At 46.0% G+C, this 25018-nt stretch overlaps 1 protein-coding gene across 5 annotated transcripts in view; it reads right to left on the minus strand.

Moving 5' to 3' along the window:
* tp53bp1 (tumor protein p53 binding protein, 1) overlaps window positions 1–5336 on the minus strand; it is a 119709-nt gene extending 114373 nt beyond the window's left edge. For all 5 annotated transcript variants that reach the window (XM_068015552.1, XM_068015553.1, XM_068015554.1 and 2 more), the window contains exon 1: window positions 5198–5336. The gene's annotated coding sequence lies outside the window, so the exon portion shown is untranslated. The remainder of the gene's footprint in view (window positions 1–5197) is intronic.
* Window positions 5337–25018: the final 19682 nt, after the last annotated feature.

Below are 25018 nucleotides of genomic sequence, written 5' to 3' on the forward strand. Positions count from 1 at the left end.
GAACAGTTCTGAAGAAGCTTCACTGACCTGAAACGTTAACTCTGTTTCTCTCTCCACAGACGCTGCCAGACCTGCTGAGTATTTCCAGCATTTCTAGTTTTTATTTCACATTCACCAAGTTGGATGCAAATAGCAGGTTCTGGCAGTTGCCTTTAGATGAGCAGTCTGAACTGTTCACCACTTTTATCACACCCTTCGGTAGATTCTGTTTCAAAAGATTGCCATTCGGTATTGCATCGGTACCAGAGATACCCCAGCAGACAATGTCAACAATCCTCGAAGGCTTGGAGGGAATCATCTGCTACATGGATGATGTTCAGATTCATGAAGCAAACCAAGAGGAGCACAACACAAGGGTAAGAATGGAATTACACAGATGACAAGAGGCCTGTCTCAGATTAAATGACAAGTGTGTATTCTCTCAGTCAACAGTGAGGTCCCTTGGCCACATAATTGATGGATCTGGAATCATGACAGATCCACAGAAGACAAAGGCAATAAAAGGATTTCCCAGAGCCAAGGAATATAACAGATTTACAGTGATTCATGGGTTTGGTTAACCAGGTAGGGAAATTCCTACCAAATCTAGCAACTATTAATGAGCCTTTACCACAACTGCTAAAGAATAGCAATGCCTGGTGCTGATGGGGTGGGGGGCTGGAAAACGCCAGAAAAATTCTTTCAAGTAGATTAAGGAAATGTTGACTTCACCAGCAGTTTTGGCTCATTATGATCCCGAACTAGTGACCATTATTACAGCAGACGAATCATCAACAGGATTAGGTGCAGCCCTGTTCCAGATTCAAAAAGGTGGACAACGCAGGCCGGTGTACTTTGCCTCTCGTTCACTGTCAGAAACAGAACAAAGGTACGCAGTGATTGAAGAGGAAGCATTAGCAGCAACGTGAGCATGCGAAAAATTTTCGGACTACGTACTGGCCTTAAGGCCAAGATCGAAACTGATCACAAGGCACTAGCAACGTTACTTAATTCCAAGGAGTGAGCAAAATTACCCTCAAGGATACAGAGATTTCGATTACGACCAATGAGATGTGACACAACAACTGAATATGTCCCAGGGAAATTTCAGGTGACAGCTGACACATTATTGGGAGCATCAGCTGATCTAGCTGAAGTGGGAGATGTCTCATTCTTGGAGGAAGCAGAAGCCTTTGCTTTAGCTATAACTGAAGATTTGCTGGCAACTGCTCAAAGATTACACCAAAATAGAAACCTACAGAAAGAGGACAAAGTCTGCAAAAAAGTAGGAGAGTTTTGTCAAGGGGGTTGGCCAGAATATATGCCAATAACCAATCCTAAGAAAGTATCACAAACAACAAAGCCATCTTACCATTATTGACGACTTACTAGTCATTCCAAGGGCTTTAAGGTTAGACATCCTAGTGAAACGACACCAAGGGCACTTAGGAATCACCAAGTGTACAGCAAGAGCTAGGAACTCGGTATGATGACTGAGGGTTTTCCAAGAAGATCTAAGACATGATTTCCAATTATATTACATGTGCTATCAGACAGGACTCTGAAGAGCCACTGATGTCGCCCTAGTGTCCACCCAGGCTATGGGAGCGGCTGGGAATGGATCGGTTTGAATATAAAGGGAAGATTTTCCTCATTGTTGTTGATTATTACTCTAGATAGGTCGAAGTCAAACCAATCCATGGCCAGAGTTCTGAAGCCGTAATAAAATCACTGAAAGAGATTTTTGCCACACATGGCATTCCCAGGCCTAGTGATCTCTGATAATGGTCCACAATTCGCCAATGAAGCCTTCCAGCATTACACAATGTATGGGTTTGCCCATGTTACAAGTTCACTGAGGTACCCCCATGGCAATGGAGAAGTGGAGAGAGGCGTTCGAACCATGATGATGCTACTGAAAAAGAATGAAGATTGTCAGCTAGCACTGTTAAATTACCGATCAACGCCAGTCCTGAACAGGCTGGCTCCATGCGAGTTGCTGATGGGTAGGAGGTTGAGGACACAACTACCCACAACTCCCAAGCACCCTTCAGCCATGAATCGGTGCAGAGGACTAGGAAAGGGTGAGGGAGAGAGAAGAGAAAGAAAGGTCAACACAAATGGAGAACCATGATAGACGCTACGGAGCCAAAAAAAGATATCAAGCAAACCTTCAACCTGGAGATTTTGTTTGGATTAAAGATCAGGGTCAATATGGGGAAAGTGATGGAGAAATCTCCATATCCTCAATCCTACAGTCAAGACAGACCAAGGATGGATAAGCAGAAGAAGATGATCACTGGTACTGACATCTCAGAAAAAACACATTCGGGAAAGATCAAGAGAATCAGCTACCAGACAGCACTGATGAACCAGTGATACAATCAACAGCAGTTCACCCAGACTACAGCGAAAGAAGAGAACCCGAGTCATCCAGTAGTCCCATTCACCCACAGGAAAGTCAGAACTGCAAGACCCAATACCCCAAACAAGTGAAAGAAGAACACACTATGTAGAGTCATGAGAACCCCACAGAATAACAGACCTGATGAACGAAGTCAAGAAACTGGGGTGGGGGGGGAAAGAGACATAGTATAATGTACATAAGCTGTTGCTGGGTAGATTATGTATATAGACCTTAAGCATCATCACAGGACGTGATGTCACGAGTCTGAACTTCATGTTTTTCAGTGTTCATGTAGATACCTTACAGATAAGACCCCTGTAAATAAACTCCTGTTACCTTGACCCAAAGTCTATTATCCCCATTCAAAATGAACAGCACATTGACAATATAGTACAGTAACTACACTTTAAAAATATTTCACTGGCTGTAAAGCACTTTGGGACATTCGATCATGGAAGACACTATAAAAATGATTTTTTTTTCCATCTAATGGCCCAACGGCTCCTCCCTATTCACTCCCGTATGAGCATCATGTACCTCAGGAACATAATGTGCTGTCGGGGACCCAGCAGGCTTTCTGAACGATTGATCCAATAAATATATCACAGAAACATAGAAAATAGGAGCAGGAGTAGGCCATCTGGCCCTTCGAGCCTGCTCCGCCATTCATTATGATCATGGTTGATCATCCAACTCAGTAACCTGTTCCGGCTTTCGCCCCATACCCTTTGATCCCTTTAGACCCAAGAGCTATATCTAACTCCTTCTTGAAAACTTACAATGTTTTGGCCTCAACTACTTTCTGTGGTAGTGAATTCCACAGGCTCACCACTCTCTGGATGAAGAAATTTCTCCTCATCTCAGTCTTGAAAGGTTTACCCCGTATCCTTAGACTATGACCCCTGGTTCTGGACTCCCCCTCCATCGGGAACATCCTTCCTGCATCTACCCTGTCAAATCCTGTTAGAATTTTATAGATTTCTATTAGATCTCCCCTCACTCTTCTGAACTCCAGCGAATATAATCCTAACTGACTCAATCTCTCCTCATACGTCAGTCCCACCATACCAGGAATCAGTCTGGTAAACCTTCGCTGCACTCCCTCTATAGCAAGAACATCCATCCTCAGATAAGGAGACCAAAACTGCACACAATAATCCAGGTGTGGCCTCACCAAGGCCCTGTATAATTGCAGAAAGACATCCCTGCTCCTGTACTCCAATCCTCTTGCTATGAAGGCCAACATACCATTTGCCTTTTTTACCGCCTGTTGCACCTGCATGCTTACCTTCAGCGACTGGTGTATGAGAACACCCAGGTCTCGCTGCATATTCCCCTCTCTCAGTTTATAGCCGTTCAGATAATAATCTGCCTTCCTGTTTTTGCTACCAAAGTGGATAACCTCACATTTATCCAAATTGTCCTGCATCTGTCATGCATTAGCCCACTCACTCAACTTGTCCAAATCACCCTGAAGTCTCTCTGCATCCTCCTCACAACTCACCCTCCCACCCAGTTCTGTCTCATCTGCAAATTTGGAGATATTACATTTAGTTCCCTCATCTAAATCATTAATATATATTGTGAATAGCTGGGGTCCTAGCACCGATCCCTGTAGTACCCCACTAGTCACTGCCTGCCATTCAGAAAAAGACCCGTTTATCCCTACTCTTTGTTTCCTGTCCGCCAATCAATTTTCTATCCATCGCAATACACTATCCCCAATCCCATGTGCTTTAATTTTACACGCTAATCTCTTATGTGGGACTTTGTCGAAAGCCTTCTGAAAGTCCAAATAAACCATATCTACTGGCTCCTCCTCATCAACTCTACTAGTTACATCCTCAAAGAATTCTAGTACATTTGTCAAGCATGATTTCCCTTTCATAAATCCATGCTGACTCTGCCCGATTCTACCACTGTTCTCCAAGTGCTCTGCTATAAAATCTTTGATAATGGATTCTCGAATTTTCCCCACTACCGACGTCAGGCTGACTGTTCTATAATTCCCTGCTTTCTCTCTACCTCCCTTTTTAAATAGTGGGGTTACATTAGCTACCCTCCAATCTGTAGGAACTGTTCCAGAGTCTATAGAATCTTGGAAGATGACCACCAATGCATCCACTATTTCTCGGGCCACTTCCTTAAGTACTCTGGGATGCAGACCATCAGGCCCTGAGGATTTATCAGCCTTCAATCCCATCAATTTCCCCCAACAGCTAAGACGCCTTCCCAGGGAAACAATTCAGGGTCAAAGTCAAAAAACATTAAAAAGCAACTGTGCAAACCAGCTGGACACTGTGTCACTGCCTAGAACATTTTAAGAGTCAGCATCTAATAACACAAACATATCAACACACCACACGCCCACATTACAGTCTATGTCACAAACATTATACGCCTGTACTCCAGGTTACATCCCACATGCCCTTCGTCTGTACTCCAGTCTGTATCACACGCCATTCGACTGTATTAAAAGTCCACATCACATATGCCTGTATTAGTCTATATTATACACGCCATATGCCTGTCTGTATCACACACATATGCCTGTATTATAGTCTATAACACAGGCCAAACACATGTATTACAGTCTATATCACACAGACCATATGTCCATATTACAGTTGATGATATATATTTATGATACACATTATCTGTACATTCCCACATTTTGTTTTAAATTCCTTTTGCAGTATTTCTGCTCTGCTCCCGGCGGGTTTGCTCTTTCGAGCTGTGGTGCTGCCCCAGCCGGTTCCTGCAGCTTCCCCCCGGCTCCAGCCAGCCGCCTCTCCCTCTCCCTCTCCCTACCTCCGCTCTCCCCGTCCTGCTGTGCGGCGCTCCGGGATTCCCCGGCCGGGCTGCGCTGTCTGCGGGTTCTATCTCCGGGATTCCCCGCTCCCCAAACTGTTACATTCCGAATCACTGTATCCAATCCGCACCTTCCCTCTCTTCCTATTGGTCCACTGGCAGGATGTGCATCACTGATGAACACAAACCCTGACCAATCACAAGCAGCAGCTTTAGGTTCCAGGCAAAGGCTATAGATCACTGTATTCATCCCTTCCCTCCTCTTCCTCCTCCCTCACCCTCTCTTCCTCCTTCCTCACCCTCTCTTCCTCCTCCCTCACATCCCATTCCCTCACCCTCCTCCTCCCTCACATCCCATTCCCTCACCCTCCTCTTCCTCCTCCCTCACCCTCTTCTTCCCCCTCCCTCACCCTCCTCTTCCCCCACATCCCATTCCCCCGCCCTCCTCTTCCCCCACATCCCATTCCCCCGCCCTCCTCTTCCCCCACATCCCATTCCCCCGCCCTCCTCTTCCCCCACATCCCATTCCATCGCCCTCCTCTTCCCCCACATCCCATTCCCTCGCCCTCCTCTTCCCCCAAATCCTATTCCTTCACCTTCCTCCTCCCTCACCCTCCTCCCCCCACATCCCATTCCTTCCCCCTCATCCCTCACCCTCCCCATTCCCTCAGACCCTCTTCTTCCCCCTCCGTCGCCTATTCCCTCTTCTCTCCCTCTCTGCCTACCTTCCCCTCTTTCCCCCTTCACTCCCCCTTACCCTCTCCCAACCTTCCACCTTATCCTTTCCTCCTTCACCTTCCACTCCCCCGTGATACTTTGCCAAAGGGACCACGCCTCCTGTCTGAGTGTTGGCAGACTATGTTTCCATGGGGGAGTGGGGGGAGGGGGAGGGGAGATAAACCCAACACTGTCCTCATTTGACACAGGAAGTTTGTCAGCAGAGGGGCTTTTCTTTGACTACTGGCCAGGTACCATACATTTTCCCCTCCCTCTCCCACTGCTCCTCATCCCCTGTCCTCACCCACTGATGCTGAGGCTCATTTTGGCAATCCCACCCACTCTCCTAGCTGAAATAAGACGACTCCACATCAAACCTGGGCCCTGCTCTTCCTGTATGACTTAATACCACACTGTCATACCCGTCAGAGTATCTTAACATATCCTCATTCCCTGATGGTAGAAAAAAAATCACATAACTTTTCATCGCCTAAACCAACATTACTCAATAGCTACCTACAACAAAAACTTGAATTTATATGGCACCTTTAATGTAGTAAAACATCCCAAGGTGCTTCACAGGAGCGTTATAAAACAAAATCTAAGCACAACACAGTGGCGCAGTGGTTAGCACCGCAGCCTCACAGCTCCAGCGACCTGGGTTCGGTTCTGGGTACCGCCTGTGCGGAGTTTGCAAGTTCTCCCTGTGACCACGTGGGTTTCCGCCGAGTGCTCCGATTTCCTCCCACAGCCAAAGACTTGCAGGTTGATGGTAAATTGGCCATTGTAAATTACCCCTAGTGTAGGTAGGTGGTAGGAGAATGGTGGGAATGTAGTAGGGAATGTGGGATTAATGTAGGATTAGTATAAATGGGCTTCAATGGGTGCTTGGAGCTCAGGGTCATTGCCCGACAAGTGGACTGCAACACTGCACCAAACGCATGACCAAAAAAGGAAAGAAGGTACCAGCCCTTCGTTTTGCAAGCTGGAACGTCAGAACTGTGTGTCCTGGACTGTCGGAAGACCTTACACAAATCAACGATTCTCGGAAGACCGTCATCATTAACAACGAGCTCAGTAGATTCAATGTGGACATTGCAGCACTTCAGGAGACACGTCTCCCTGCGAGTGGATCTCTAGCAGAGCAAGACTACAACTTCTTCTGGCAGGGCAGGGATCCTGAAGAACCAAGACAGCATGGAGTGGGCTTCGCCATCAGAAACTCTTTGCTCAGCATGATAGAGCCACCTTCAAATGGCTCGGAACGCCTACTGTCCATCCGACTGTTCACCGCCTCTGGTCTAGTACACCTACTCAGCATCTATGCTCCAACACTCTGCTCCTCACCTGAAGCTACAGACCAGTTCTACGAGGAACTCCATAATATCATTAGTAGCATCTCCAACACCGAACACCTGTTCCTGCTGGGGGACTTTAATGCCAGGGTTGGGGCCGACCATGACTCATGGCCCTCCTGCCTTGGGCGCTATGGCATTGGAAGGATGAATGAGAATGGACAGAGACTGCTGGAGTTGTGTACCTATCATAACCTCTGCATCACCAACTTGTTCTTTCACACTAAACCCTGTCACCAGGTTTCTTGGAGGCACCCAAGATCACGTCGTTGGAACCAGCTGGACCTCATCGTCACAAGGCGAGCCGCCTTAAACAGTGTTCAAATCACACGCAGTTTCCACAGTGCGGACTGCGACACTGACCACTCCCTGGTGTGCAGCAAGGTTAGACTCAAACCAAAGAAGCTGCATCACTCCAGGCAGAAGGGCCGCCCGCGCACCAACACTAGCAGAATTTCTCATCCACAACTGTTACGTAAGTTTCTAAATTCACTTGAAAAAGCCCTTCAAAACACTCCCACTGGGGATGCAGGGACCAAGTGGGCCCACATCAGAGACGCCATCTATGACTCCGCAATGACCACCTATGGCAAACGTGCGAAGAGGAATGCAGACTGGTTTCAATCTCACATTGAAGAGCTGGAACCTGTCATAGCCGCTAAGCGCATTGCACTGTTGAACTACAAGCAAGCCCCCAGCGAGTTAACATCCGTAGCACTTAAAGCAGCCAGAAGCACTGCACAAAGAACAGCCAGGCGCTGCGCAAATGACTACTGGCAACACCTATGCAGTCATATTCAGCTGGCCTCTGACACCGGAAACATCAGAGGAATGTATGATGGCATTAAGAGAGCTTTTGGGCCAACCATCAAGAAGATCGCCCCCCCTCAAATCTAAATCAGGGGACACAATCACTGACCAACGCAAGCAAATGGACCGCTGGGTGAAGCACTACCTAGAACTGTACTCCAGGGAAAACGTTGTCACTGATGCCGCCCTCAATGCAGCCCGGCCTCTGCCAGTCATGGATGAGCTGGACGAACAGCCAATAAAATTGGAAATCAGTGATGCCACTGATTCTCTAGCCAGCGGAAAAGCCCCTGGGAAGGACGGCATTACCCCTGAAATCATCAAGAGTGCCAAGCCTGCTATACTCTCAGCACTCCATGAACTGCTTTGCCTGAACTGGGACGAGGGAGCAGTACCACAGGACATGCGCGATGCCAATATCATCACCCTCGATAAGAACAAGGGTGACCACGGTGACTGCAACAACTACCGTGGAATCTCCCTGCTCAGCATAGTGGGGAAAGTCTTCGCTCGAGTCGCTTTAAACAGGCTCCAGAAGCTGGCCGAACGTGTCTACCCTGAGGCACAGTGTGACTTTCGAGCAGAGAGATGGACCATTGACATGCTGTTCTCCCTTCACCAGTTACAGGAGAAATGCCGTGAACAACAGATGCCCCTCTCCGTTGCTATCATTGATCTCACCAAAGCCTTTGACCTCGTCAGCAGACGTGGTCTCTTCAGACTACTAGAAAAGATCGGATGTCCACCAAAGCTACCAAGCATCATCACCTCATTCCATGACAATATGAAAGGCACAATTCAACATAGCGGTGCCTCATCAGACCCCTTTCCTATCCTGAGTGACATGAAACAGGGCTGTGTTTGGGATGTTCTTCTCCATGCTGCTCTCACATGCGTTTAAGTCTTCAGAAGAAGGAATTTTCCTCCACACAAGATCAGATGGCAGGTTGTTCAACCTTGCCTGTCTAAGAGCGAAGACCAAAGTACGGAAAGTCCTCATCAGGGAACTCCTCTTTGCTGACGATGCTACATTAACATCTCACACTGAAGAGTGTCTGCAGAGACTCATCGACAGGTTTGCGTCTGCCTGCAACGAATTTGGCCTAACCATCAGCCTCAAGAAAACGAACATCATGGGACAGGACATCAGAAATGCTCCATCCATCAATATCGGTGACCACGCTCTGGAAGTGGTTCAAGAGTTCACCTACCTAGGCTCAACTATCACCAGTAACCTGTCTCTCGATGCAGAATTCAACAAGCGCATGGGAAAGGCTTCCACTGCTATGTCCAGACTGGCCAAGAGAGTGTGGGAAAATGGCACACTGACACAGAACACAAAAGTCCAAGTGTATCAAAACTGTGTTCTCAGTACCTTGCTCTATGGCAGCGAGGCCTGAACAACGTATGTCAGCCAAGAGCGACGTCTCAATTCATTCCATCTTCGCTGCCTCCAGAGAATCCTTGGCATCAGGTGGCAGGACCATATCTCCAACACAGAAGTCCTCGAGGCGGCCAACATCCCCAGCTTATACACACTACTGAGCCAGCGGCGCTTGAGATGGCTTGGCCATGTGAGCCACATGGAAGATGGCAGGATCCCCAAGGACACATTGTACAGCAAGCTCGCCACTGGTATCAGACCCACCGGCTGTCCATGTCTCCGCTTTAAAGACGTCTGCAAACGCGACATGAAGTCCTGTGACATTGATCACAAGTCGTGGGAGTCAGTTGCCAGCGTTCGCCAGAGCTCGCGGGCAACCATAAAGGCGGGGCTAAAGCATGGCGAGTCGAAGAGACTTCGCAGTTTTTAGATTTTTTTTAGATTTTAGATTTAGAGATACAGCATTGAAACAGGCCCTTCAGCCCACCGAGTCTGTGCCGACCATTAACCACCCATTTATACTAATCCTACACTAATCCCATATTCCTACCACATCCTCACCTGTCCCTATATTCCCCTACCATCTACCTACACTAGGGGCAATTTATAATGGCCAATTCACCTATCAACCTGCAAGTCTTTTGGCTGTGGGAGGAAACCGGAGCACCCGGAGGAAACCCACGCAGACACAGGGAGAACTTGCAAACTCCACACAGGCAGTACCCAGAATTGAACCCGGGTCGCTGGAGCTGTGAGGCTGCGGTGCTAACCACTGCGCCACTGTGCTGCCCCTTGGAAGGAAAAAAGACAGAAGTGTAAGGAGAGAGCCAACTGCGAAACAGCCCCGACAACCAATTTTATCTGCAGCACCTGTGGAAGAGTCTGTCACTCTAGAATGGCCTTTATAGCCACTCCAGGCGCTGCTCCACAAACTACTGACCACCTCCAGGCGCTTACCCATTGTCTCTCGAGACAAGGAGGCCAAAGAAGAAGAAGAAGTATAAATGGGTGGTTGTTGGTCGGCACAGACTCGGTGGGCCAAAGGGCCTGTTTCAGTGCTGTATCTCTAAATAAAATAAATTGAGCCACATATGGAGATAGTGGGGCAGGTAACCTAAAGCTTGGTCAAAGAGGTAGATTTTAAGGAGTGTCTTAAATGAGGAGAGAGGTTTAAGAGGGAATTCCAGAGCTTAGGGCCCAGGCAGCTAAAGGCACGGCCGCCAATGTGTAGTTATCTGAAATTACCTGAAGTGGCAGTGGGGAGGTTATAATTGTCTTCAAGGCTTGAGAAAAAGAAAAGTAACTCAACCACAGTCCCCTCTCCTGCCTGATATCTGCTGACCTCTGCTGGAAGTGTGTGTGTATGTCAATCAAGGACAAGAGCAGACTCAACTGTGATCCCTGCCACAGTCAAATAGCCAGCCAACACAGCCTGGTTCACCCAGGAAAAATGGCCCCCAACATGAGTCAACACCCTTTAGAGAGCAGGAAACTTTTAAAGAGTAACTTTAAATTCTGAAGGAGGAAAATATTTGGAGGAACTCAGCTGACTGAAGCCCCAAATTTATCCTAACCCATCCATGGCAGGTAAAATCAGGTGATAGTGTAAAGCAGACGTCCGACCTGAACCTGCCGCATTTTTGACAGACAGGTTTGATTAAATGCGGGGCTTGGCTTGAGTTAATGGGAACTGGGTGTTTATTTAAAATCTGCAAGTAGTGATTAACATGAGTAATGTGACAACCCTTACTGCACTTTCAATGTCCCAACAGGCAACACTATACGTGCCTTGACCATAATGTCCCACCAATGTCACAGATGCTGAAAAATATTTCACTGACAGTCCCGTTGTTTTGGGAGGATTTTCTGTCACCATTACTTGGATTTTTAAAAAATTAAGTCATGCATTAACAGAGCAATTCTATCAAAATCAAAGAGTTTGAAAGGCAAACTCCCTAGACTTGTGTTTATATAACATCCTTCACAATGACAGGATGACCCAAAACCACTTTTATAGCCCATGAGGTACTTGTAAAGTGTAGTCACTGTTGTAATGTCGGAAATTCAGCAGCCAATTGCACACAGCAAGATCCCACAAACAGCAATGTGACAATGACAAGTGAATCTGCTGTTGTGATATTGGTTGAAGGATAAACAGTGGCCAGGGCACTGGGGAGAACTCCCCTGTTCTTCAAGATAGTGCCATGGAATCTTTTACATCCACCTGGGAGGGTAGATGGAGCCTCAGTTTGATGTCTCAGCCAAAAGACTGCGCAGCACTCCCTCAGTACTGCACTTGAGTATCAGTCTAGATTTTTATGCTGAAGTTGTACAGTGGGAGTTAAACCCACAACACTGAGACTCAGAGGCAAGAATGCAAACCATTGAGCCGCAGCTGACACCTAATACGTCCAGGCAACCAATTATTATTTAATTGGTGTGTTTATTTTATTTTATTTCATCTTAGTTTGTTCAATTTGCTTACCCACTTTTTTTTCCATGTTTGTACTTGCTGCTGTTCAATATTCAGTCCATTAACACCCTATCTGTACTAATGCTTTGTCTTTCAACACACCATTAACATATTGTTTGCCTTTGCTCCATGACCCTCTGGTCAGCTATTTTGTGACCTTGTCCTATCTACACCATCTCCTTTGTTATCTCTTGCCCCACCCCTGCTTTACTTGCTTATAACCTTTCACATTTCAAATATTTGCCAGTTCTGAAGAAGGGTCACTGACCTGAAACATTAACTCTGCTTCTCTCTCCACAGATGCTGCCAGACCCGCTGAGTATTTCCAGCATTTCTTGTTTTTATAATCAATTATATTTATTAAACTTCCTGAGAAAAGTTAAAACGGCAGCACAAATATTGGTAAATAATACGGCTGGAGTCTGGTGACTGTTGAGGTAAACATGACAGATATTCTGCAGCAGCAGCTTCATCCACATTCAACAGCTGAATGACCAGTTAATTGGTTTCAGAGATGGTGGCCAGAGAAAGCAATGTTGCGAGATCTTTAACATCGAAATGAACAGGCAGGCTGGGACCTAGGTTTAACATCTTATCTTAGGACGGTACCTCCAACAGTGGGGCACTCCCTCAGCACTGCACAGGAGTTCAATTGCCAGCTCAAATCCACAGTTTTCTGATTAAGAGGGGTACTAATTAGGCCAAGCTGATACATGTGGCCCTTATTCACAAGGGTGCTTCACAGGAGCGATTATCAAACAAAATTTGACAACAGAGCCACTTAAGGAGATATTAGGACAGATGACAAAAGTTTGGTCAAAGAGGTAAGTTTTAAGGATCATCTTAAATGGTGAAAGAGAGATCGAGAAGCAGACATAAAAATAAAAGCAAAATACTGCAGATGCTTCGGTGGGCCGAAGGGCCTGTTTCAGTGCTGTATCTCTCCATGACTCTATGCAGGAAATCTGAAATAAAAACAGAAAGTGCTGGAAATACTCAGCAGGTCAGGCAGCATCTGTGGAGAGAGAAGCAGAGTTAATGTTTCAGGTCTGTGACCTTTCATCAGTTCAAGATTAGATAACAGTTCTGATGAAAGGTCACTGACCTGAAACGTTAACTCTGCTTCTCTCTCCACAGATGCTGCCTGACCTGTAGAGAAGCTGACAGTTTTAGGGAGGGAATTCCAGAGTTTAGGATCCAGGCAACTGAAGACATGGCAGCCCATGATGGAGCAGTGAAAATCAGGGATGCACAAGAGGCTAGGACAAGAAACGTGCAGAGATTTCAGAGGGTTGTAGATAGGGAGGGGATGAGGCCATGAAGTAAAAATGGTTGCTTTGCAAGCCCTATCACCCTTTAATTTGTGGTGTCATCATATATTTATACATTAAACATCTTCACTGATTTGTCCACCGTCGCACATCATTCTCTAGAGGTCCCTGGGTCGTCCTGGAGCTTAAACATCTCCAGAAAGTCCAAAGATGTTTCTCAACAATCAGTTGTCTGCTAATGATATTAGCTCTGCCTTCCCACCCACTTCACTACAATCCACATTGTCGGTTTATGATCTCCCATATGCCATGAATTTAACCAGTAGTCACCAATCTTCACCTGCCATGGCTCCAGGCTTATTCCTTTTTTGCCTCATTGCCTCTTCTGATCCCAAACGGAACTTGCACATCTCCTCAATTGCTAAAACTCCCCTCCAAAAGGTTAGGCTTCCTCCTCTATGCCAAAGATTTATTTTCCCCTCAAGTGCTCTTTAATGCTGTATAAAACTCAAATCTATCCAAGGCTTGAAGACTTAGGAACTTCTCTGACCCCTCTCAAACACCTGAGAAAAAGTTTCTCATCACCTAGACAATCCATTCTCACCTCCAGCCTCCAAACTCTTATCTGCTTCATAGCCTTTCTTCTCCATTTTACACAACAAACTATATTGGTCTTACTCCAAATTTTACCCTCTAAACCACTATACTACCTGTTCTTCCTTCTTTCAAAATCTTCACTGGTCAAATGAATATTCATTGCATTATCTACTCTGTCACTCTTTCCCAGAACTGCAGGTCTGCAGAACTCCTCAGCTCCACTCAGTCTTCTCTTCCTTACACAATCTTCAGGCTTTCAAAACCCAAGCTTGTTGTCAAGATCATCATTGCTTCTTGATTTATCTCACCTCCACCACTCTTTTTAATCTCTACAGACATGGCTCTTCACCTGTTTTAATTTTAAAAACTGAGAGAGATAATTTGGGAGGCCCACAGACCTTGGGTTTGAGTATTCTGGTGGGAGTTGAGCATTTAATAGCTTCACCCACTGTGTTGCCAAGAGTCCTCAGCGGCAGATGTAAAATAAAATAGCACCAATAATCTTACCATGCCCCAGCAGTGGAGTACAGTTCAATAGGGACAGGCCATTCTTTGATATCTCATTCAAGTAACCACATTAGACACAGGGAGTTAACAACCTTTGGGACATCACAGTTAATCCTATCCTTATCAGCACATTTTCCTGCAGGACGCCTTCAGCAGCAATCAGAAGTAGGAGGGGGAGGGAAAATCAGCCAGTATCACTGCTTAGAAACACTGGGTGATTTTTCCTTTTTCTCCTCCTTTCCACACTAGGGATTGAACCTGTGACTCCCGAGTTCACAACACTCACAAGTACATCTGGCTGTGTAGTTACCCACTGAGTCAGTAAGAAGGCTCAGCTCCCTTTAATTTTCCAGGACATACACAGTCTATTATTAAAACATGGCTGCACTTTTGAAATCTTGAAATTAAAAGTATTTACTGTAGTGAAGATTACCAAGATTTAAGTTTAATGTGAGAGGAGAGTTGCAGATTTAAAACGCATTACTCATTTCAAATAAATTATGTTTCAATTGCAATGCATTTGGGATATTTTTACATTTTCAAGATTGGCAATGGAGTTGCCGATTATGGATTTTTGGCCACAATTTGGCTTTGTGCTCCATTCCATCCCGGCTGGAAAAAAAACCCCAAGTTCATTCCCAAGCCCCTGCTGGATTGCCTGGATGTTGGGAGGATGCCTCTGAACTAGAGAGAGTCCTGAGTAATCTTCAGAGACCACTGCAGCAACACATGGGGATTTGGAATTCTATTTACTGCTTGACTGCCCTTCTCCCCTCCTCCTCCCAAGGTTGAATAGCTTGCCACTGTTGGACTCATGTGAAGCACTGGAATGCTTGAAACTACAGCCCAGCATGAGTCAGCACCCTGAAGAGACAGAATAATACAGTTCTACAGCTTGGGATTTTATTTGCTTCATTCCTCTCCTTCCCTAAATCAGCCTGATACATTTTAAGTGTGCTTGCAAATCTAGACACGAAAGACGAAGCGTCCCTTTTAAACCAGGTCCACCTCGTATCTATCCTTTAAACTTTCACTCCGGCCTTTTTCATCCAGGGATCAAATTACCAGCCAGCTCCCCAATTCAAATACATTCATGCATGTTCTGCTCCATTGACAGTCAAACCTGTTGGCGTTCTGGCTTCAGTGAAATGTCTGGGTGGGTCAGGGAGCCTTGAAAAAGAACGACTTGTACCCTAACCCTCCAGGTCCTGACAGGTTCTCTCTATGGTGGGAAGGCAGGTTATAACACCAATTGATTTTGGTCACTGATGCGCGTTATTTAGAGCACGTAAGGAGGCTGAGTACACCAGAAATTAAGAAAATATACTTCAATTTGTCTTGCCCAGCATTCAATTCTAACAAATTAGCAGCCCCTTTCTCAAAGAGCAAAGCTCTCTATATAATTCAGCTTCTGTTTTTGTTTAAATTGCAATCTCATTCATTTAAAAAACGTACCATGGAAGTTCGCAAATAATATCTTGATTTTTAAAAAAAATAAACCTTGTTCATTCGCATTGCTACATTTCAGGTGCGTTTGTAATACTGCACATCTGTCCTGGTCTATGACATTTCCAGATGCGCGTATTTTTCCAACATCTCTCTAAACTGCAAAATAAAAAAAAAATGCAAGGTCGATTTTGCACTCAACATAATCGCAGGGTGATTTATTCAACGTCATGTTAAACTCGGTATCGTATTTAAATGCTATATTTTAGATCTAAAATATGCAAAGTATATTTAGAGATACTCATAAATTGCAGACGAACAGCTGATAAACAATGCAAAAAAAAAAGCTCTGTTGCAATGAAGGAACTGCGCAGGCAGAAACGAGACGTCTTTTTAACATATAATCCACCGGCGTTTTAATGATTCAGATGTTGTCTTAATTGTTGAAATTAAGCTGATGCAGATAAAATTCCTTTTTTTTTTCAAAGTGCAATGCAAAAGAAAAGCGTATGATTTTAGCAAAGATGCATGCATAAAACGAAAGGGATGTAAATGCAGTTTTTTTGTTTACCTGTTTGATGTGAGGCTGTGTGATTGAAAATCAGATGAAATTCGCTGCAGTCCTTCCCTGGGTGCGAGTCTGCACTGCAGCGCTGCACCGGCGGGGGCGCTGCTGGACAGACTCCCCAGGACACAACATGGGTGTGAAATAATACAAATGTCTAGATTGTATATAAAATAGATAAACTCAAGATAGAATTTGAACAGATAGTTTTAAAATGTCATTGATCTGCTCAATGCAATACTGCTGATAAACTATGAAGATTTATTCAGGAAACACACATTAAAGGAGGAAAAATATACTTGCATTTATATAGCATCTTTTACAACCAGTGGATACTCCAAAGCCATTTACAGCCAATTAAGTACTTTTGATTGTTATTCAGGAAAACTTGTCTGTCAATATGCTTTAAGGTGGCAGCCCGTCCACAGTCAGGGGTTGCACAGTGGTTAGCACCGCAGCCTCACAGCTCCAGGGACCTGGGTTCGATTCTGGGTACTGCCTGTGCGGAGTTTGCAAGTTCTCCCTGTGACTGCGTGGGTTTTCGCCGGGTGCTCCGGTTTCCTCCCACAGCCAAAGACTTGCAGGTTGATAGGTAAATTGGCCATTGTAAATTGCCCCTAGTGTAGGTAGGTGGGAGGGAATATGGGATTACTGTAGAGTTAGTATAAATGGGTGGTTGTTGGTTGGCACAGACTCGGTGGGCTGAAGGGCCTGTTTCAGTGCTGTATCTCTAAATAAAATAAATAAATGTGATAATGACAAGATGGTCTGTTTTCTGGTGATGTTAGTTCAGGGATATTGGAGCAGGACATCCCTGCTCTCCCTCATCAACCTGAGGATGGCAAATGCCTCATCATCCGACTCCTCCCCATGTTTTCCCTCACCTCATGAAGTGCCCTACATTAATGGTCCCACACAAGCGACAGGTCACTTTGCTATTTGGGTGAATTGGTAGAGGGCAGTCTCAGCACCACTAGAACTGTACCTCAGCAAGAAGGAAAAGGGAGGAAAGCTGAGGGGATGTGGGAAATGTTTTTCTCGAGAAATGAAACCTCTTTGCATTAGTCCTTTCCACAATTCAGCTGTGCATCATTACTGCGGGAATAATATCTCAGCGAGGGAGTGGTCAATCTATGGAACAGGCTCCCGAGGAACACAGTGGAAGCTGGCTGCATTAATTCATTCAAATGCAAATTTCTTTAAGACAATATTATTTTGGGATACTGTATTTGAGTATTTGGTGACCGCAGCAGGCTCGGGACGAACAGGCTTGGGCCTGTGCTTCCCAAAGCTCTCCACCGCTGGTGTTTTCCTTGCCTCATGTCTGGGTCTGTTGTAAACTAATTCATAGAGATTGATTGCTGTGATCAATCAATAACTCCATTATCATTGTGTCATGTGACCCACCAGGATGGTAGAAAGATACTAGATGGACCTTAGAGCCTTTTTATGTCTATCAATTCCTAATTCCTATGTTCATATTTAGCAATAGGTCTCACATTAGTCTGGCTAAAGCACTAATGGTTTCTTTAAAAACATGTTTTTAATTAGAAGCTACTTTCTCAAAATATGTGACTGATATTAAAAGAGGTGGACTGAGCGTATGCACATTGTCTGGTGTCAGCACTCTCACCTGAGTCAGAAGATTGTGGGTTCAAGTTCCACTCCAGTGACTTGAGTACATGAGCCAGGCTGATACTCCGGTGTGCTACTAAAGGAGTGCAGCACTGTTGGAGCTACTGACTTTCAGATGACCAGATAATCTGCGAAAGTGACGTTGGTTGAGGGATAAATATTGACCAAGGCAGTGGGAAGGATTCCCTGCTCTCCTTCAAAATGGTGGCTACATCCAGTTAAGAGACCCGATAGGGTCTCAGTTTAAGATCTAATCTGAAAGAGATTTGGAGGACCTCTACCAATCTGCTCCCGCAATGCAACACTGTCCCCCGACTACCAAGATCCACAGCAAACCACTGGACAATGTGGATCACTTCTCATACATCGGGAGCCTCCTCTCAGCAAGGGCAGACATCAACGATGAAATTCAGCATTGCCTCCTGTGTCCCAACACATCCTTCGGTCATCTGAGGAAAAAAGTGTTCGATGACAAAGACCTCAAACCTGGCACCAAGCTCATGGTCTGCAGGGCTGCAGAGTTACCTGCCCTCCTGTATGTGTCGGAAACATGGACACTGTACGGCAGACATCTCAAAGCCCTGGAGACATATCACCAGCGGTGCCTCCGCACGATCCTGCAAATTCAGTGGCAGGACATGCGCTCCAATATCAGTGTCCTCTCTCAGGCCAACATCCCCAGTATTGTGACACTGGTCATGGCTAGTCAGTTACGTGGGCGGGCCACATGCCTGACACAAGACTCCCAGAGCAAGGTTTCTACTCTGAGCTCCGTCACAGCAACAGGTTACCAGGAGGGCAGAGGAAACATTACAAGGATGTCCTTAAAGTCTTAAAGCCTCCCTGAAAAAATGTGACATTCGTGGGAGTCTCTTGCCCGAGCCCGCTCAAAAGGGAGAAGAATCATCCGCGAAGACACCAGCCAGTTCGAACAACATCGACATTCCCAGGCAGCGACCAAGTGCAAACAGGGGAAGCAGCGTTCAGAAATTCGAGCATCCCATTCACTCGCATCATGAAACACCACCTGCCCCACCTGTGGCAGAGTGTGTGGATCCAGAATTGAACTATTGAGTCACTTAAGGACCCACAACCCTGGAATGGAAGAAGAGTCATCCTCGTTCCCGATGAACTGCCTAAGAAGAAGAAAAGTCATCTGAAACACAATTCCGCTGGCAGTGCAGCATTCCCTCAGTAATACACTAGAGTGTCAGCTTAGATTTTGTGCTCAAATCTCTGCAGTGGGACTTGAACCCACAGCCTTCCAGCTCAGAGACAAAAGTCTACTGAGATGTAGCAGGTGACTATCTCATATATTGTAGCAGCACACTTTGCCAGTTCTAAGAGGTGAGAGTGACTGCCCTTGACATCAAGGCAGCATTTGACCGAGTATGGCATCAAGGAGCCCCAGTAAAACTGAGGTCAATGGGAATCAGGGGGAAAACCCTCCGCTGGCTGGAGTCATACCTAGCACAAAGGAAGATGGTTGTCGTTGTTGGAGGTCAATCATCTGAGCTCCAGGACATCACTGCAGGAGTTCCTCAGGGTAATGTCCTCGGCCCAACCATCTGCAGCTGCTTCATCAATGACCTTCCCTCAATCATAAGATCAGAGGTGGGGATGTTCGCTGATGATTGCACAATGTTCAGCACCATTCGCGACTCCTCATATACTGAAGCAGTCCGTGTAGAAATGCAGCAAGACCTGGACAATATCCAGGCTTGGGCTGATAAGTGGCAAGTAACATTCGCGCCACACAAGTGCCAGGCAATGACCATCTCCAACAAGAGAGAATCTAACCATCTCCCCTTGACATTCAATGGCATTACCATCACTGAATCCCCCACTATCAACATCCTAGGGGTTACCATTGACCAGAAACTGATCTGGAGTAGCCATATAAATACCATGGCTACAAGAGCAGGTCAGAGGCAAGGAATCCTGCGGCGAGTAACTCACCTCCTGACTCCCCAAAGCCTGTCCACCATCTACAAGGCACAAGTCAGGAGTGTGATTGAATACTCTCCACTTGCCTGGATGGGTGCAGCTCCAACAACACTCAAGAAGCCCGACACCATCCAGGACAAAGCAGCCCGCTTGATTGGCACTCCATCCACAAACATTCACTCCCTCCACCACCGACGCACAGTGGCAGCAGTGTGTACCATCTACAAGATGCACTGCAGCAACGCACCAAGGCTCCTTAGTCAGCACCTTCCAAACCCGCGACCTCTACCAACTAGAAGGACAAGGGCAGAAAATGCCTGGGAACATCACCACCTGCAAGTTCCCCTCCAAGCCACACACCATCTTGACTTGGAACTATATCGCCGTTCCTTCACTGTTGCTGGGTCAAAATCCTGGAACTCCCTTCCTAACAGCACTGTGGGTGTACCTACCCCAAATGGACTGCAGCGGTTCAAGAAGGCAGCTCACCACCACCTTCTCAAGGGCAATTAGGGATGGGCAATAAATGCTGGCCTGGCCAGCGACGCCCACATCCCATGAATGAAAAAAAAATCTGGCTGCTAAGTGACAGATCTCCTTGAAGTCAAAGCCTTCTGCCTCCACCGAGAAAAAAACTAATATTAACCTCTCATCTCTCACTGTAATAAAACCTTCATTAGTGTTACACAGTATTTACAACATAGAAACAGGCCATTCGGCCCAACTGGTTTAACGGTGTCCATGCTCCACATTGGGGCGGCACAGACTCGGTAGGCCGAAGGGCCTGTTTCAGTGCTGTATCTTCATCTCACTATCAAAATATCCTTTTATTCCTTTCTCCCTCATCTGTTCATCTAGCTTCCCCTTAAATGCATCTATGCTATTCACCTCAACTATTCTTTGTCGTTGCAATTTCCACATTCTCACCACTCTCTGGGTAAAAATGTTTCTCCTGAATTCCTTATTGGATTTATTAGACTATCTTATATTTAGGGCCTCTAGTTCCGGTCTCACACGCAAGTGGAAACATCTTCTCTAAGTCTACCATGACAAACTCTTTCATAATCTTAAAGACCGCTGTCAAGTCATTAGAAATTAGGCAAATGGGTCGATCCATCTGGAACCATCTAGCTCTCTCCTTCTGACTTCAGTGCTGAAGGTGACCATGTCAATACCAGGGAGAGGGGAACAAGATCAGAGTGCAACGGTAATATATAATGCACAGAAGTACAGGGTATCACAAATCATATGGAGCTTATGAACACTATCCTTGCATTAATGGATTGTTGAGTGAAATCTAATATTGCAATAAGCTGACCAGACGTCATTGATTCTTGGTGACTCAGGTGGATTTAAGAAAAAGTGTTAAATTCTTGCCTTGCCAATTTGAAAGGTACAAGCAAACCCCCGCAGATGTCCCCGTCACTAAATGCAATATTCAGCTGTACCGACTCTGGGTTGGTGTTTGGTCTGTGACCGTTAGCTGATCCTACTGGGGTGGTGATAGAGATGCGGGAACTGGTCTCAGCATCTCTTGAGCTAGTGTATTAGCTGATTCCAGCTAGGGTGCTGGCAAGAAAGACTTGCATTTACATAGCACCTTTCACAACAAAAGGAAATCAGATAGACAATTGAAGGAAATAAACTTGCAGGGCAGCGGGGATCGAGTGGGGGAGTGGGACTGACTGGATAGCTCTGTGGAGAGCCAGCATGGACTCAATGGGCTGAATGGCCTCCTTGTGTGCCATAAATGACTCTCACCTCAGGATGTCCCAAAGCCTTTCACAGCCAATTAAATACCTTTGAAATGTCGTCACTGCTCTAGGAATATAGGAACATAGGAAATAGGAGTAGGCCATTCGGCCCCTCAAGCATGCTCCACCATTCAATACGATCACGGCTGATCTCCTACCTCAATGCCATTTTCCCGCACTATCCCCATATCTATTGATATATTTAATATCTAGAAATCTATCGATCTCTGTCTTGAACATACTCAATGACTGAGCCTCCACAGCCCTCTGGGGCAGTGAATTCCACATATTCACCACCCTCTGAGTGAAGAAATTTCTCCTTATCCCAGTCCCAAATCGCCTACTGCTTATTCTGAGGCTGTGTCCCCTAGATCTAGACTCCCCCTAGCCAGGGGAAACATCTTTCCTGCAATCTACCCTGTTGAGCCCTGTAAGAATTTTGTATGCTTCAATGATCTAATCTGGGAAACGTGACCACCATTCTTTCTCTAATTATTTTTGTTGCGCACAGTCTATTCGTGTGTGTGCAGCTGCACTTTAATTTTTTTTATGCAGCTGCACACACACACCTTAACAAAGGGGCTGACTTGTACTCAGCCTGCGCAGGAAGCTCCAGTTGTGCAGCTTAGAGGAAACATTGGCAGCAGTCAATTTGCGCACAGCAAGATCCTACGAACAGCAATGAGAATAATGACCACGGAATCTGTTTTTAGTGATGTTGGGTGAGAAATAAATATTAACCACGACACCGGAGAGAACTCCCCTGTTCTTCTTCCATGGTGCCATAGGATCTTTTATGTCTACCTGATAGGGCAGATAGGGCCTCAGTTTAACATCTTATCTGAAAGGCGGAACCTCTGACAGTGCAGCACTCCCTCATTATGGCACTGGAATGTCAGCCAAGATTTTGTGGTTAAGTCCTTGAAGTAGGAAATGTTGGAAGGGAGGCTACGTTGGTCTCGATACTCTCTGAGCCATCCAGTGACCTCTGCTGGAAAATGTGTGTGTGTGTGCGCACATGTGTGTGTGTGTGTGTGTGCACGCTTGTGTTGCTGTGATTCCCCTCCCCAGCTGGCACTCACGGTTGATGCTCCTACTTGGGGGATGGGCACCTGATGTAGCCGGGGTGGGGGGGGGGGGTTGGGGGAGGGGGAGGGGAACATGGGCAGCCAGCTCCATGAGAATGAACCTTGGGGTTGGAACTTCTGGAAAGGGAGGAGAAGAAAAACAGAAAAAATGCTTGGAAGAAACGGCATTTCATTTAAAAAGACAAAAATGTGCATCTGTAATAAATAATTATGCTGAATCATTGAGAACTTACCGTAAAAGATCTGGAAGGTTCTGTGCTCAGGCTCCTGCCAGCTGCTTCAGATTGCTGGCAAACATAGTACAAAATGTGTTGGATCCCACACGGCAATCCTATCAACCACAGCATTCAGTCAGTTTGTCATGAATATCAAATCTTTGGGAATCCTCAACGACCCTTTCAGTTTTTCCACCATGTACATCGGGAGAAATTCTACAAGGAAATGAGAGGCACAGATATTATTAATCATGAATGGTTATTAGTTCAGGCAGAGCTGCAATGCATTATTAAACGCAACAATGATTTTTCAAAATGTATTATTCACATTCTGTCAGCATATATTGGACAAAAAGTCTGGGAAGGTGGTCAGAATGATGATCCTGTGATCAGTGAACAGCAGACGCTGCCTTTCACTGCTGTCGCAAACTGGAGCCAAGCTTCAAACCAAAGGGGAGCATAAAGCCCTGGCTTCATGCACATATTGAAAAGTCTCACAAGAAGGGGAGATGGGGAGGAATTAGAGATGGGCGAAGCAATTTCAGGAGGGTGGGGAGGAATCAGAGATGCGGGAAGGAATTTAGGTGTGTGGAGGGGGAGGAGTTGGGGTGGGGGAAGGAATTCTGTGAGAGTAAATCCTCTCCCATTTGCCTTTGCGTTTGTCACAGACAGCTCTTAATGTGAGGATGTGGAAAGCAAACTGTTTTGGTTATCACTGTCCTTCTAAGGCCAGTGTCTCCAAGCTCTCCTTTTAACCTTTAAGATGCTTAATGCCTTTTTTTGCTGCTTTCGAAACATCAACATCCAGTACTTATGAAAATCATATAATTGCAAGAGATCCAGCACTGTTAGGAATGGGGAGGTGGGGGTGTAGCGGTAATTCAGAGGTCCCGGCTAGTGCTCTGGGAACATGGGTTTGAGTTTGATGGTGAAATTTGAATTCAATTAATCTGGAATTAAAAAGCTAGCCTAATGGTGACCCTGAAATCATTGTCGATTGTCGTAAAAACCCATCTGGTTCACTAATGCCCTTCCAGGAAGGAAATCTGCTGTCCTTACCTGGTCTGGCCTACATGTGACTCCAGACCCATAGCAATGTGGTTGACTCTTAAAATGCCCTCTGAAATGCCCTAGCAAGCCACTCATTTCAAGGGCAATTAGGGATGGGCAATAAATGCTGGCCGAGCCAGAGACAAACAAATCAAAAAAAAAGAAACTGAAAAAGAATGAGCTGGGAATGCACAGCAGATCAGTCAGCATCTGAAGATGTCGGTTAACAATCTCACTGTGGATGCCCCACTATGTACACTGATGAAAAAGTAACCTGAAGTCGTTAAATCTTCTCTTCGCCATTAGAATTGGCAGCATTTTCCATTTCAATTCCATCCTTTTGATTTCTACAGCCCCTATTGTGAGAGATTATATGCAGCCGGCCCTAGTTTACTGTATAACAGAATGGAAAGATTCCAGTGGCATAAAAATATTGTGCAGACCTATCAGTGTATCTGAGGCATAAATATAGCCTGTGTCCTCTAACAGCATATTGAAGCAAAAGGTCCCACATATTGAACTTGGAATCTAACCAAGTGAGGAGATTGCAGGGTTTCTTATTAAAATGCTTTATTTGCTATGCCCCTAAGTCTAGTCATTAAGATGCAGAATATGATGTTTGCAAAGCGCATTGCACACACCCATCTACACTCACACTGCACCACATTCACTCTCATCTTGCACTGACGCAGGATTAAAAAGCGTTTAGCTCTTTTTTTTCTCTCTTGTGTGCACCCACCTCCCAAGTCCCGCCCATCACCCGCTCCGGCGGTTCAGGATTGGCCCGACTTGACATCATCCGAACGTCGGTCAAGCACCCCGACCAATCCAGCCGCAGCTCGGCTTGTTTAAGAAGGCGCGAGGGGGTCGGGGGTGGGGGGGTGAATGCTGGCGATTGATTGGCGTGGTTGCGATGGCGACAGCGGCCGGGGCAGAGATGCTCCCCGGTGCCTGCAAGCCACCAGCGGCCGGGCTGGATCAGGATCAGCACCAGCACCATGGACAGC

The sequence above is a fragment of the Heterodontus francisci genome, chromosome 35 (assembly GCF_036365525.1).
Source record: "Heterodontus francisci isolate sHetFra1 chromosome 35, sHetFra1.hap1, whole genome shotgun sequence".
Lineage (NCBI taxonomy): Eukaryota > Metazoa > Chordata > Chondrichthyes > Heterodontiformes > Heterodontidae > Heterodontus > Heterodontus francisci.